Raw genomic sequence first — 13,128 nt, 5'->3', positions numbered from 1 at the left:
CCACCTTAAAAATTATTCTACGAGCCTGTGGCTGCATATTTGTTGTATTCCCGGACAGAAAGCACGTCTGTATTTAACCACCACACTCCAGTCCGATGTAAATCAGCAAAGTAGTTTATTGAAGAATATATACAAAGGAGTTCAGCAAAATAGTTTTAAAAAAAACGTTTAAGTCCAAATGTCCATGAGATTCAAGGTACAAGATTTGCATGAAAAACAAGGAATGCAAAAGAATCAGGATATACAAAACAGCATAAAGTTCAATGCACAAAATTTTGGAACAATCCTTTAAACTTGGAAGCATGGAACATGAACAACTGGAAACATGAAACTAGAATTCCCTCAGCAGGCTTGACTAGGACTTGGCAAGAGATGTTGCTTCAAACTCCAATGTTGACCAGACTGGCCTCTCTAATAAAGCCATGAAATCATTTCATTTTCCCTGGCAAACCGATAATGGCTTTTTCTCTAATAAGCACTGTGATCTTCACTGAGTCTGGGAAGCAGCTCAGAGTTTGCGAAAACTAAGTTTCCTATCTATCGGCTTATTAACTTCTCCACCTGGCAGTTCATCCTCTGAACTAACTTTCCCAGAGAAAGACTTCTCTGGGCCCTTCTCTGGAATGTAACCTTTGCCTTTACTAACTGTAGGAGACACAGAACGCTCAATTTCAGGACTTAAAATCTCATGCTGGCTTGCAGGCTCAGCAGGCCCAGAAATCCCATGATCCACTTCATCATTGACATTAGGCACAATCAATGGCTGAATTACAACAATATTTTGGTCTCACGGGTACCTTTAATTATAGTACGACACCCCCACCCCCATATATGAGGGAAGGCTATGTTTCAGCCCTCCTATGGATAATTTGACTATACTTTGACCAGAAGCCTACCATAGAATGGTACTACGAGGTCTTCTTCACACTGGCTGCTAGGACTGCCACACATCATAGCAAATCCAGGGACTGCTGTCAGGGGCATGGAGAACCAGTTGCCCCACATCACCCAGCTTACCCATAGGGCAATCCCACAGGATATTTTTTGGAATGTGGGAAGTGAAACCATGGATAAGAGGTTCATTCTGTATCTAATTAATTTCTAAAATTAAAACCTACCAATTTCCTTGGGTTGCAATTGTGACTCTTGGTACACAGTTTGGGCATCACTATAAAAAGTAATATTCTATTTTGCTTGGTCACATCACCATCTTCCCACTCCTGTTAGCCTGAATCTTTCTTTTCAAGTGCTCCAATGATATATTATTTTTAGCACTCTATTGTTTTCTTAGTCTGACTGAAGGCCATTATGGATAATAGTTGCATGCTCTTTGACCCGCTGGAGATTTGGCTGCCCTTGAAAACTCACAGTAATATGGCATTTGCATACTTCTTAATTTAAAAGCCCTTGCATTCATCATCCATCAAACAGAGACACTCATATTACACTTGACACCAGCAGAATTAGTTGCTAATGCAAAGCTAATTGTGTTTACTGTACACAAGGTTTTAATGATGTTAAGATCAGTTCTGTCCCCAAATGTAAAGCAAGTGGTTGGACATTAAGAAATCAACAGTCAACAGTCAACCATACAGTCTCTTAAATGAAGTCCTATATATACACCCAAATCTCATCAAATACAAGATCAACATCATTTTTCTACAGAAAAGCAGGTAAAGAAAAATACTAAATATCATCAACACTGAAATATAGCAAAATCACATCATACTAGGGACCATCACCTGACATCTCTGTAGCCAATTTCAGGAGAACTGGCTGATTTGGCTTTAGAGCTGCAGTGCATACAGCGTTTATCCCTTCCTTGTTTATTCAGGATTCCATCAGCGCTGCCTCTGAAAAATCCTGCAAATCTTTTGGGAACACAAGCGGACAAACGTCAGTGTGCTGGAAGAAGCAAAGACCACCAGCATTGAAGTGATGGTCCTTCGCCATCAACTCTGCTGGACCGGCCACTCTGCTGGACTGGCCACGATGGGTTTAAAGCCAACCTTAAAAACTGTGGCATAGACACTGAGAACTGGGAAGCCCTGGTCCTTGAGCGCTCCAGTTAGAGGTCAGCTATGACCAGCAGTGCTGTAGAATTTGAAGACGCATGAATGGAGGGCGAAAGAGAGAAATGTGCCAAGAGGAAGGCATGTAAAGCCAACCCCAATTGGGACCACCTTCCACCTGAAAACCGATGCCCTCACTGTGGGAGAAGATGCAGGTCAAGAATAGGGCTCCACAGTCACCTATGTATGACTACAAGGACACCGAACTTGGAGGACAATCTTACTCAGACATGAGGGATCACCTCAGTAAGTTATTCAGGGCCCTTCCACATTCTATATCCCAGAATATCAAAACAGACAATCCTGTAATATCTACTTTGAACTGGGTTATCTGATTCCACACTGTCAAATATCCCAGTTCACAGCAGATAATGTTGTCATTAATTATTGATTTAGGATTGATTTGCATGCCGTATCCCCTCTGAAATTTCTATCCCAGTTATATCCTACCTTGCCCATGCCCAGCATTATTTTTAAAAAAATAATTTTACATTTGGCCCAGCCATAGGTTTTTTAATTGCTTGTTGTATTACTGTATTGCTTATTTTATTTCTGTTTATGAGATATATTTTAACTGTTTTGTATTGTTTGTTTGCTATTGCTTTATTATTGATGTATTGTGGGCTCGGCCTCATGTAAGGTGCACCGAGTCCCTTGGGGAGATGGTAGCAGGACATAAATAAATTTTAATAATAATAATAATAATAATAATAATGTGGGATTTTATTCAGCTGTGTGGAAGGGACCTCAGAAGTAAGCACCACTGTATTCTCCTTGCCACATCATAAAGGGTATACTGTAGGGATGGAGTAGATATAGAAAAGTGCAACTAAAATGATCAAACCACTGGAAAAACTAGTTGTCCTATGATGGAAGTTTACGATTTTTGGAACTCTTTGTGTTTAGTATGGGGAAACTTTTGGCCCTCCAGATATTGCTGGAATTCAATTTCATGGAGCTTGCAGGCAAACAATCTGGATTGCCTCTAACCCAGAGATTAAGGACCTTATCACTTCGCCTGGATTTTGTGATGAGGTCATAAGTCAGAAATAAATCGAAAGCACACAACAGATGCAGTTTACTATGGAAAGAAAACTATTATGAGAATCCAAGTGCAATTTTTAGGCAGAAACATCACATTTATAAACATTTTACTGCTCATTCCAAGCTCCTGACAGTCTGTGGGAGAAACACGAGATGAGAAGGTTTCTTCATACAGGATGAAAAGGCCTGCTCCAATTGAAGACTGAGTATTTTGTCAGGTGCCACCAGATGGCACTATGGGTCAATATCCTTACTTTACCTGTCAAAACAAGAGGCATCAGTATCAGCTGCAAATAGCAACTTTTGATCTTCAGAAGTTGCAAAATGAGAAACTTGGGAATCAGGATCTCACACTATTGTTAGCAAAGGAAGATTTAATCATTTACACAACTCAAGGCAGTTTACAAAATATATTATTCCTCGATTATTTACAGTCAGCCCTACGCATTTATGGATTTGATGATTCATGGATTTGATTATTACGTTCTCTCGAGGAATTTCTACGTCTTCTAGTTCGACTCTATGGCCAACAGCCTTCTAGGAGTTTGCGGTCAGTTTCCAGCATAACCTAACCATAGAATCACAGAGATTCCCAGAGAGAAAAATTCTGGGTTTTTTTTATTTCTGGTTTTCTGTTGGGTCCAACATCTCAAACCTCCATGGAAGCGGAGGGCCTATTGTACTGATTTCCATCTTTATTTTATATCTTGCCTTTCTACAGAGCCTTAAAAAGCTGAAGAAGCACCTGTATATTTTTAATAGAAGGGAAAGGTTTAAGACAGGAAGGTGACATAGTATGTATTTGTTTATTGTGTCAGATGTGAATTGAGAATACAGAAAAACCACAAAGTTAAAAATTGGGCATTCTGTTAAATTTCCTTTGACCAGAATCTGGCCACTTTGAGAGCCTCTAGTGTCACTGTAAGGAAACCCTTCATTGAGCATGTGGCAGGGCTTAGACTGCATTGTAGTAAGTGGTCTGTGGTTTGCACTTGTCCACATTCGCATATTGTGGAGTCCACTTTGTATCCCCATTTCTTAAGGTTGGCTCTGCATCTCATGGTGCCAGAGCGCAGTTTGTTCAGTGCCTTCCAAGTTGCCAGTCTTCTGTGTGCCCGGAGGGAGTTTCTCATCTGCTATTAGTCACTGGAGCCCCCAGTGGCGCGGTGGGTTAAACCCCTGTGCTGGCAGGACTGAAGACTGACAGGTTGCAGGTTCGAATCCGGGGAGAGCAAGGATGAGCTCCCTCTATCAGCTCCAGCTCCTCATGCGGGGACATGAGAGAAGCCTCCCACAAGGATGGTAAAAATATCAAAACATCCAGGTGTCCCCTAGGCAACATCCTTACAAATGGCCAGTTCTCTCACACCAGAAGCGACTTGCAGTTTCTCAAGTCGCTCCTGACGCAACAAAAAAAAGTCACTGATTGAGGTTCCAGGATTTAACCTGCTACTTTGGGACTCTTGCTTGCTGAGGTGTTCCTGCAAGTATCTCTATAGATCTTAGGATTTCTTGATTTAAGGTGTTAAGGTATCCAAACAGAGGATGGGCTAGAGATTTCATTGCCTTGGTCCTTTCTTTACTGGCAGCTACTTCCGAATGGATGTCAGGTGGTGCAATACCGGCTAAACAGTATAATTTCTCTTGTGGCTGGTTGAGAGTTATGTGATTTAGCTGCTAAAAAGAATCGATTATGGAGGCACTCTATAGGTTGTTATATAGTGACAGAATAAATTGGTGGGTTTTAGAACAATTTACGGAAGGTGATTGGTATAGAATGTCTAGTTTGATGATATGTCAGAATGTCTTTAATGGGATTGGTTGTTCATTTGGCAAAGAGGTTCATCTGACAGATCAACAGACAGAATAAGAGGGAGTCAAGAGAGAGTCAAAGAGGGCAGAAGACTGAGAATAATGGAGTATGAAGCAGTTTTTTTCATGTCAGGAGCAACTCGAGAAACTGCAATTCACTTCTGGTGTGAGAGAACTCGCCATCTGCAGGGACGTTGAACAGGGGACACCAGGATGTTTTGATGTGTTACCATCCTTGTGGGAGGCTTCTCTCATGTCCCCGCATGAGGAGCTGGAGCTGATAGAGGGAGCTCATTCGCGCTCTCCCTGGATTTGAACCTGAGACCTGTTGGTCTTCAGTCCTGCAAGGGTTAAACCCACTGCGCCACCATAGGCTCCTATGAAGCAGCTGGAGGGCAGCTAAAGTCAATTCAGAGCTAAGATCAGTAATGGAAGAAGAATAGACTGAATTTCTGTAGCTACCTTTCAGAGTACTAGATGCTCGAAGTCTATAGATGAGGTTGCTGTACTAGAAGGGACTCTGGTGAGTCATTAGAGAGCTGCATAAATCCAGGGCATTGTAAACTCAACCAGAATACAATCTAGTTTTCACCTTGCTCCAGACACAACCACACCCAGGCTGTAGGTTTTGTAGTTTACTGAGAAAAAGGCAAAATCAAAACAGAGCATACCAAATGCATAAAACCCATAGGCAGGTCAAAGGCTTAAATGCAAAGACACAGTTCCCAAGATCCAAAGGCAAAAACATGAAGCATAATCCTTTAGCAATGGTCAAACAAGAGTCCATAGAACACAGTTGAAAACAAGGCCCAAATCCCAGACTCAGGAAGCCAGAAGCGTGCTGCTAAAAGCCAAAGTTAATCCATAGAAGTTTGGATGAGAACAGCTACATTGAACTGACAGCCCCTGCTTGTCAGCTACAAGGCTAAATACCCTTTGCAGACATGAACGCATTGCGTTGACCCTTGGCCTCCTTGGCTTCTTGCATGCTGGCCAAGCGAGAGCTTCTCTGCAGATGATCTTGCCTGCTCATTAATTCATTATCTTCAAGGCTATGCAACCCCTTATCTTGGTCCAGCTGAACCAGATCACTGTGGGAAGGCAAAGACGTCTCCACCTGGCCGAGTGGGAATTCACTCTTGTTATCAGTCTCACTAACATTATTTTCCCCTGGGAACTGACTGACTGTTTCCCCTTCAGGAGCCCCACCGCCAGGCCTGTCTGAAGCATGTACAGAAATCTGTAACCCATCCTCCTCATTCTGTAGGAATTCTGGCTCACAGAGCTCAGCTTCAGACTCAGAGTCAAGCTGAGCCACAACACTATCCGACTTTAGAGTAACACCTGTGAATTCACTGGACCAGAGATGAACAGAGAGATTGGCTTATGGGAAAGCAGTAAATCAAACCAAAACTCCATAGCTATTTTTGACTGCAAATAAAGTAGCAAATAGTATTTTAATGCCTAGAAATAATCTACAATAAATAAATACATTAATAAGTTAAATATAGAAATGTATATACTTGCACATAAGTCAACCTCGTGCATAAGTCAAAGGCAGATTTTTGCGGCCAAATATATGGATTTCAATATGACTTCTGAATAAGTCAAGAACCATTCCATAGAGACGAGATAGTGCCAGCACCCCAGCTGCTGCAGAACTTATTTTCCTACCCTGGAAAGGCCTGGCATAATGCTAGATATTATCACAGCCTGTCTGTTGTTTTATTTGTGTCTTTGTGACTTTTTTTTCCTGCAGTGGACTAAGCTCCTTCCCTTCTGGGCCAAGGTGACCAACCTTGGCACACAATGCCTTGCTCAATAACCCAGGCACCGCCAGGTCCCCAGGCTAGCAATATATGAAAACCAGACTGTATAGATCAAGTTTGACACAGTATGCAACACCACAAAGGTTAACTGTTCAGGAATGAGACTGTTGCTCTTGCCCATCAGGATTTTATATCTGCCTGCTCTCTTACTAACCCTTTTTCTTCTGTATCCTTTGGGTCAGTTATAAAGCAGAAAAGCACTATTATATTCCTAAGGACTTCTTTCTCCTCACGTTCGAACTGTTGATTCATGGGTAGAAGCAGCAGCCAGACAAGAGACTGTGAGGTCAAATATTCCATTAACAAGCTGCCACAAAGGGTGCCAACATCACTTAGCATTATAGAAATTCATAGTGAAATTGACAGGATCCAACTAATGGGCATTAAGATGAGAAATTGGAGAATTAGAAGCATATTAAGGCACCACCAAATGAAAAGGAATGGGAATGGAGTTGGATGGCAGTAAAAAACTGGAAAGTGTTGGGAAATGTTTCAGAATAGAGTGCTTCTGCTGCTCAGAATTCTAGATTCCTAGACAAGAGCTCCCTCTTGGTAGCTCTGGGGAATGTGGGTCATAGAATTGCACTGGAGGACCCAGGGATTCCTAGAGACCAACACATTGGCAAATGGGTTGTTGTAGGGTTTTTTGGGCTATATGGCCATGTTCTAGAGGCATTTTCTCCTGACGTTTCGCCTGCATCTATGGCAAGCATCTTCATAGGTAGTGAGGTGAGGATGCTTCACCTCACTACCTCTGAGGATGCTTGCCACAGATGCAGGCGAAACGTCAGGAGAAAATGCCTCCAGAACATGGCCATACAGCCCAAAAAAACCCTACAACAACCCAGTGATTCCAGCCATGAAAGCCTTCAACAATACATTGGCAAATAATCAAATATGAAGTGGTTTTTTTCCGTGTCAGGAGCGACTTGAGAAACTGCAAGTCGCTTCTGGTGTGAGAGAATTGGCAGTCTGCAAGGAAGTTGCCCAGCGGATGCCTGGATGTTTTTTTTATGTTTTACCATCCTTGTGGGAGGCTTCTCTCATGTCCCCACATGGGGAGCTGGAACTGACAGTTGGGAGCTCAACCCACTTTCCCTGGTCAGCAGTCCTGCCGACATAAGAGTTTAACCCATCGCACCACCAGGACAAACCCAAAAGGTTATGGGGAAGTGAAGACCATAAATGTGGAACACCTAATATACATTGTGTCACACCAACCCAAACAACTGTGATTCTGGTCTGTACATTTTGTGTGATTTTGAATATAGCAAAAGTATTTCTGGTGAAAAAAAACATAATGCTCTTCTTTGTAAAAGGAGCCACACAGTAGTGCATTCATACAAAATCCTTTGGATATCCTTTGAAACACAAAGTTGTAGGGGTTTATTTTGTTTGCTTCAAATATAGGAGGGAATGCTGTGATGGAAGAAGCTATGGTTAGATTTGCAGGTGGCCAAAAGAAAAGTAGACATGAGTAGAGAAAAAGATATAGGTTGGAAAAAGCAAGACGGAATTCTTTGCTATTTCTTTCACTGCGTAGAAGGGGAGTGCAGCTGTTGTCATATTGTCACCATTCTTCAATGCTAAGGGAAAAGAAAAATAATGGCCATCCTGCCAGGCAGATAAAGGTTGTGCAAAGAACAGGCTATGATCTGACTTTCATTCTGCAAGTCCTCAGGAAGCAGACTCGAAAACAAAGCAAGCGTTCTCCTGTTGTGTGCTTCCTAGGTGCGTCTGGGTGGAGCTAGCACAAGGTTATCTGGGACTGAGAGAGTGCGAGTTGCCCAATGTCACTCGGCCAAGTGGAGATTCAAATCATGGTCTCCAGTCATAGTTCAACTCAAACGATTACTCTGTAGTGGCGCTTTCAGTCTTACTCTGGCCAATTCCAAACTCTATCTATTGTATAAAGTGAACATGTACATCTCTTTATAAAAATGCCCTGGTTTTTCTTTCCACCTTCTACTTTCCCCTTTTGTCTCCAGTATGCTTCCATTGTTGCAAATGAAGTCCAAAGTGCAAAAGTAGGTCGTTTTTAAAAACAGAATTGTCCACAATAACAGTATTAATGTTTTTAATTAGTAGATGCAAATGGCTTATGTTTTTATTACTTTTGTTTGGTTTTATACTATGTATTAATGTTTTATGATGTTCTTGGACATCGAATCGTTGCCTCTGTAAACTGCCCTGAGTTGCCTGAGAGCTGAGAAGGGCGATATACAAATATAGTAAATTATTGTATTGTTTTAAATGGTTTTTCGCACTACAAATAAGATATTTGCAGTGTAGATAGGAATTCGGTCCTGTTTTCTGCAAATTATAATCCGGCCCTCCAACAGTTTGAGGGACTGTGACCTGGCCCTCTGTTTAAAAAGTTTGAGGACCCCTGGTCTAAGGCATTGAATGTTTACCTGTATATGTACATTGTAATCTGCCCTGAGTTCCCTGCGGGGTGAGAAGGGCGAAATATAAATACTGTAAACAAACAAATAAACAAATAAATACTGTATTGTCTATATTGGTATGCAATTTTACCTTACCTCTGTGTTGTGGGAGGGGCTGCAGACCGCGTGACCAGGTTTGGGCTTGTTCAGGACTCAGACTCAGTATAGTTCAGACTTCAGTAGGAACTTTATGCTTGGAGACTTCAGTGCAGGAACTCTTTTGCTTTAGACTCCAGGAGGAACTCTTTGCTTTCGAACGCCAGCAGGAAAAGTATGCTTACAGATGCCATTGGTCTTTCAAGCTAGACAGAGACTCTATAAGACGCTTAGAACACAGAGATGCTTTAGATTATGGACTGTTGATTATGAGGATGCCCTGTGTTATCTACACAGAGAAACTACTTCAAATCCTATTTGTAACTGGATTGATATGCAAAGTACTTGTATGCTAAATAGATGAAGTTTGTGAGTAAATTAACTATGTTACTTTTAAAGAAGTCTACTTATTTTTGTCTCTTGAGAGCATGATTTAAAGGTAAATATATTTTAAAGGAGAGTGGATGTTTTTGGGCAACTAAAAAGAACACTTCTGAAACGCTGTGTGTGTGTGTGTTTTTTTGCATTGGCATATCTTTGTCCCTAACAGTTCAAAGACATACCTAGGTACATCAGTTTAACAGCTGAGAGACCTAATTGCCTTGCATGGATGCCATTTTCCAAAATTATCCACTTTTTAGCCATTGATTTTTTAAAAGTATGGCAACCCTCATAAAACACTTCATCTGGAGATGCTGGACTGCAGGCACGTAAGTAACCATCTGTACGTCATAGTTATGAATAAAAGAAGAGAGATTTGATTTCTTTTAATCACCGATCATTATAATTCCAAAGCAAAATTCTTTGATCCAGAACATTATGTGCCAAACATTCAATACATTATCCATCGTTGTTTACAAGGTGCAGCCTTTAGACAAAGTTCATTTTATATACATACATGTTTATACATTTTGCATTCAACTATTACCAAAAATGACTCAGCACACAGCAATCCCCCTCAATGAAGACAAAAATAAGATTTTGGTTTCCCTTTGTCTATCCGCCGATCCCCACCCCCCACCTCGCTCCCACAAAAGACATAATACACACAGAGATGACTTGCAATGAGGACATGAAATTGCAAAATACCATGGAGTGAGCAAAAATCCTCATTCATTTAATATTCCTCAATTCCATAAAACAGTATACAGTACATTCAGCAAACGATTTGCAAAAGTGTCCGCAATGCCGCATAATCCTGTTTTGATTTTTATATTTTAAAAACTTTACATAAATGCACCTTTTATTTAAAAAAGACAGTTGCATCGATTATTTTGAAGTTTTATTCTTGAACTTTTGAGTGCAAAAGCCACAGAGAAGGAAGAGGCAAATCAAGGAGGGGAGGTTATGCAGAAATTACACATGTCTAGGCCCAAATGAGAAATTATTTTATTGCCTGAATACAGTTAATTTTCAAAAGCATTTTATTTCCATTGTTCAGTGGTGTGCAGCTATTGCCCTTGGGAATGATGCAATCCAAAAGGACTGGTAGAAATTCCTGATATTCTTTTACAAAATTACTTCCAAGCCCTATAATAGAAAGGAATACCAATAGAAAAAAAGTGCTATTTAGATTGTTAGTTAGAGCAGTCTAAAAGGAAGGAAGAGTTACTATGGAGCAAGGGTTCCAAGTGCTTTGTCACAGGAATTTGAATTTGGAAATGGCACACAATTTAAGTTAACCCAGAATTAAATGCTCTTGTCGCAAAGTCCTCTACAGACAAGAGAAGTAAAACATCCTCTTCTGATAGGCAGATAATGGGATTCAGGACTGGTCAGGCCAGATCTAACTCTAGTTTGGGTGGCTAAATTCAACTCCAGCTCTTTAGCTGGAGGTCACCTCATGTCGACATTGGTTCTCAGATGGTCCAACACAAGATCAAAAACCATGACCCAAATCTGGTCCACTGCTCATTTGTGTACACATAGGCAAAACTCGTCTGTTAGGTAAAGAAGACTTCAGATCACCCCCGGGAGTGAGGAAATACTAGTTTTTCTAGGAAGAGAAAAACAAGATAAGCAGCAACACAGAGTTTACACATTCCCATTTCTAGTGTTGTCAGAAAGTTTTGTCCCTGGCCACTTGTTCTTCTAAAGCACCTCCTTGTGGTGAAAAGGGGATAATACTACAGGAAAATAATTTCTGATGGGACTGCTAAATAAATACACCAAATTATATGCTGGGTAACAGAGTTTTTAATATAGTTCACAAATTCGGGAGGTGAACCAGATTGGTGGGATTTATATTCCAATAGAACAGAAATTAAGAAATGTGACATGAAGTCATTACGTTGTGATCTTACACACTCTGAATTGTTGGATTTTTCTTTAACATTCCTAATCCTAAATTTAAACAGCTGGTATGGACCCAGCCATGCTGCCTATTGGGTTCGACAACTTGAGTCCCAAAAGGTGATTTTTCCACACTCTGGATATGAGTGTTATTATTTTTGACATTACACAGATGCTGGAGAAGAAGAGCAAGGCAGCCAGCGCAGGTGGGTGCTAAACACACACTGCTGTGCTCCTCCAAGGAATACATAAGGTCAACTGTCCTGAGCTCAGCATGCCCACCAAATTCCTACTGGTATTTACAAACTCTGAACCAACGATAGGGCCCAGCACAGCAGAGGATGATTTGCAAGGCCACAAGTATCATCTTCAGGACAGTAGGAGAAAGACTTCTGATTCAGGAGCGAAGCACAAGCTTTGCATTGCATTCATCACTGCAAGATTTAGACCTGGAAAGTTGCTGCCAGTCAATGTAGACCAGTGTCATTTAGATATGGCAGATTATAACACCATGGTGACTGAGGATAGTGGGATTTACAGTCCAACATATTAGAGAGCACCCAAGTTAGGGAATGCCAGTGGAGATATAATGCTGGCTTTATGGACCAGTAGTCTGACATAGCAGGAGGTATCTTCCTTTATTTTTGATCAATGAAACATGTCATTTATAAAGCATCTGCTTTCACATGTGTGTAACTCAGACTCTCCAGATATTGTTGGACTGCAACACCCACTAATTCTAGCTGAGGCAGCCATAGGCGAAGAGCGGTAGGAGATGCAATCTGACAAGTTCTGGAAGGTCACATTCTTTCCTTTCTCGGCATTCACTGGTGATAGGAAAGGTCTGTCTCTGAGGAAGCCATATGGACAACAGGTACTCTACAATGGTCATGTATAGGAATGTGATGTGGGAGCCCATCTATTCAGCCATGTCATTCCCTTTTTACCTGGAGGTTACTTCAAAATAAGTGGCCAACTCCACTGGTTCTGGAGCCAACATTCTCCCCTTGGGAGCCACTGCTGCAGCATTGTTACAATTCAGGGGCAAACAAGAAAAGGCAATTTAACAGTTCAAATGGAGTGTTCCCAGTTTGCCATCATGAGAAGCACTTTAAAGCATCAGGTTGCTGTGAGTTTTCCAGGCTGTATGGCCATGTTCCAGAAGTATTCTCTCCTAATGCTTCGCCCACATCTATGACAGGCATTTTCAGAGACTGTGAGGTCCTCACAACCTCTGAGGATTCCTGCCATAGATGTGGGCAAAACGTCAGGAAAGAATGCTTCTGGAACATGACCATACAGTCCAGAAAACTCACAGCAACCCAGTAATTCTGGCCATGAAAGCCTTTGAAAACACTTTAAAGCAGTGGTTCTCAACCTGGGGTCCCCAGATGTTTTTGGCCTACAATTCCCAGAAATCCCAGCCAGTTTAGCAGCTGTTAGCTGCTAAACTGTTGAAGGCCAAAACATCTGGGGAGTTGAAGGCTAAAAACATCTGGGGACCCCAGGTTGATAATCACTGCTTTAAAGCATGTC

Source organism: Anolis sagrei, chromosome 2, assembly GCF_037176765.1.
Source record: "Anolis sagrei isolate rAnoSag1 chromosome 2, rAnoSag1.mat, whole genome shotgun sequence".
Taxonomy (NCBI): Eukaryota; Metazoa; Chordata; class Lepidosauria; order Squamata; family Dactyloidae; genus Anolis; species Anolis sagrei.
This window is presented reverse-complemented; position numbering follows the sequence as displayed.